The sequence below is a fragment of the Capsicum annuum genome, unplaced genomic scaffold, assembly GCF_002878395.1.
Source record: "Capsicum annuum cultivar UCD-10X-F1 unplaced genomic scaffold, UCD10Xv1.1 ctg46475, whole genome shotgun sequence".
In the NCBI taxonomy this organism is placed as follows: Eukaryota; Viridiplantae; Streptophyta; class Magnoliopsida; order Solanales; family Solanaceae; genus Capsicum; species Capsicum annuum.
Window position 1 is genome coordinate 1 of NW_025854048.1, and position 3455 is coordinate 3455.

General features: G+C 32.3%; 1 non-coding gene across 1 annotated transcript; it reads right to left on the bottom strand.

The window, feature by feature from the left end:
* Positions 1 to 3228: 3228 nt before the first annotated feature.
* Positions 3229 to 3388, bottom strand: LOC124892375. The gene has a single exon (XR_007050215.1). It is a non-coding gene; the product is annotated as a U1 spliceosomal RNA (small nuclear RNA).
* Positions 3389 to 3455: the final 67 nt, after the last annotated feature.

The following is a 3455-nucleotide window of genomic DNA, read 5'->3' on the forward strand; positions in this document are numbered from 1 at the left end:
GTAATCAAGAGAGAAAACAGTTTGCACTTATGAAGAAATTCAACAAAGAAAACTTAGGCCAGCACCCCTCCGAAGTGGCCGCTAGGCCTATAGAATCAACACATTCATCCATTGAGAGTACCAACAATGTTACTGTAATTGTAGATTGAACATGTGTGGAGAAGTATGATGATCAAGAGGTCGACCTCCTGATCCTCATTCTTCTTCCCACACGTTCATTCTGTAGTTACAACAGTATTGGTACTCGCAATGGATGAATGAGTCATGGCTCGGCTTCGGAAAATGATCGAGAGACTATTTTTTGACAAAATTCACTTGAAACTTAAGTGTTAATTAGGACACGATCCTTCAGTTCACTATTTGAGTAACGAAAATGGGACTTGCGGGGGCACTTGGCCATCTGCGATCGGAGATACCCACGTGACATGCGGCCGCATCTCATCATGTACGGATGGACATAGGTTCGTATAGGGGTGTACAGACCGAACCGTTAAGTCAAACCGAACCGATGAATCAAACCAAACCAAGGAAAAAAACCGACTTATGGTTTGGTTTGATTGATTTGGTGTTGGCAAAAAAAAACCCGATCATTCTTGGTTTGGTTTGGTATTAGAAAAAATAAAATCAAACTGAACCCAAACCGAACCGACATAATATATATGTGATTTTAATTTTTAATACGTAAAAAAATATTCCTTATAATCTACTTTCTAATTATTTTTATTATTTTTTTATATTTAAAAAATAGATATGTATTCTTGGGTCTTTAATTATAATATTTGTCCATTAGTAACAAATTAATACAAAGCTCATTATTAATATAAAAAGAAAAAATTATATATTATAGACAAAATACTATATTAATTACATGGTATGGCTAATGTTTTAAAAAATTACAAGTTATTTGGTAGTTTAAAATCATTTTTTTTGTTCTATTGGCTAAAAAAAGGCAACAATGGGAACATCAAAATGCACGATTATTGAAGATATCTTCTTCAACTTTTTTTTCTTACTTTTCTCTCAAAATCACTCTAATATCCTTGTTTTTACATTGAAGAAACAACATTGGCAACATCATAATAGTGTTCTTCAAGAGACCTTCTTCAACTTTTTTTTCTCCTTATTTTTCTCTCAAAATCACTTTAATATCACAAGATATCATCCTTGATTTTACTTTGGAGAACCTTTTTTTGCGGATTTGTCACCACATAAAATCTGTTTAGAATATTTATTGAAGATTTGAGGTAATCTTTCAGTATTTTTGATATTAGATTTAATTTTTTTTTTTTTTAATATTTTGCAATCCTTTCTATCATAAATTTTGATTGAGATAACTTAGCTCAAACATTATTTTCTCAATTCAACTAAATTGTTATCAATTATATATTATGTGTCAATTAAATATGCGTATATGTATAAGTTGTCTATTAATTGTGTATATGATGTAATTGTATAAGTAGTATACGTGTAAGTCAATTGTATAAGTCATATATGTCAATTATATAAGTCATATATATATAAGTTGTTAATTGTATATGTACATATATGCGCATATGTATAAATTGTATATTAATTGTATATATGATGTAATTGTATAAGTCGTATATGTACAAGTCAATTGAATAAGTGGTATAGGTATAAGTCATATATTTCAATTATATAAGTCATATATGTATAAGTTGTTAGTTGTATATGTACATTTTTTTTTTTCCAATTGTATATCTGAATGTTTGTATATTATTATAGTGTATATTAAATAACAATATATCTGTATATATACAGTTTGCAGAATTTATATTGAGTGTGTACATATACATTTTGCATAGTTTATATACAAATATACAATTCTAGAAATTATAAAAAATAAAAGAATGAGGAAGAAGGGGGACCAATAGAGGGACGGGAATGGAGGAGGGGAGAGAGAAGGAGGAGAGAAGCGAGAAAGAGTGAGAGAAAGAGAGGAATTTAAGGTATATTTATGTTTTGTAACTATGCAAACTTTAACCATGTCTTGTAATTATGGACTAAAAGTTACCTATATCTGAATTTTTGCATATAAAAACTTAAAACTCTTCATTGCTTCACTTTACATTTTGTTCATTCCTTCGCCAATTCTTTTGTATGCTCACATTTTATGTGGAGGGAACTTTCAGACAAGCTACTGTGACTAGTGATTAAGAACTTAAATCACTGGGTATCCACATAATATTGCTTTGAGAGATAGTAGTTTAGACGTCTTAGTAATTTGCCAACTTAATTTTAATTGAAACTACTCTATGTCCATTATTTTTTTTTTAATCTTTTTAGTGAAAACATTTAAATTTTTTCTTCAATCACATTATAATTGTAAAAAATCGAGAAGATCGAAAAAACCCGACTAAAACCGAAATTAAAAAAACCGATTGTATATTGGTTTGATTTGGTTTATAGATTTAGAAAACCGACATTATTGATTTGGTGATATTTTAATGAAAAACCGAGCCAACCCTACCTATGTACACCCCTAGGTCCGTATATGAATCCGAAATTTTGAAACAGTGCAACTCTTCATGAACCATTGCTTCTTTTGATGCAACACCTTTTGGCTTTAAATATCTGATTTTCCTCAAGATATTGACACAAAATTATGATGTTAAAATACTCCTCTTTCTTACAAAACTCAAGTGTGATTTGCTACTGTTGAGTGAGTTTGTTGTTCGGAAGAATTTGAGGAACCACCATTTTGCTGAAGTGATTCATTTAATCCTGGGAGGATATATTCCATAACCTCGGGTACTTGAGGGAAATAATTTCCTGAAGGACACTGTGAATTCAGTGTCACTTCGCTAATCCCCCCTATTTTTTGGAAAGTATCTGTATCAACGAGATGACTCTCTCTAATCTCTTTATATAGATTGGCTATATTATATCAGCAAGATAACCTGGTAGGAGATATCCACTCTTGCTCTCTATCTTCAATATATTTCAAGACATATACATGGTCGGAGTTGGAAGCAATGTGTTTGATTGAACGCGCAGCAAAAGGCCTCGGGTTCTTAGTGTACACCGACTATTACAATGACCACCACATCAGTCTATTGAGTAAAATCATTCATTGCACACATTATTACAAGAACAATTTGTTGAACTAAAAGATACAAACTATAAAGAGTACTTGTTCAAGCAGTTGACCATATATCATATAAAAACATAAACGAGACAAATCTAAACAATTGAACTTTGAAGTGGGTAGGGGCCGGGCGAACGTAGGCCCTCGCCCCACAAATTATGACATACACTCAGCCACTTGGGCCAACCTTAGGCAGGCACCCCTCCAAAGTGCAATGGAGGTCACCAACCTAGGCCATGGGTCTTCTTGATTGCCCATTGACCCCGTCCAGGTAAGTATGTTTCTTGGTAGTCCTTGGCCCATTCTTATAGTATCTCCTCGTTACTATTCTGTCTTCTTCACTTAG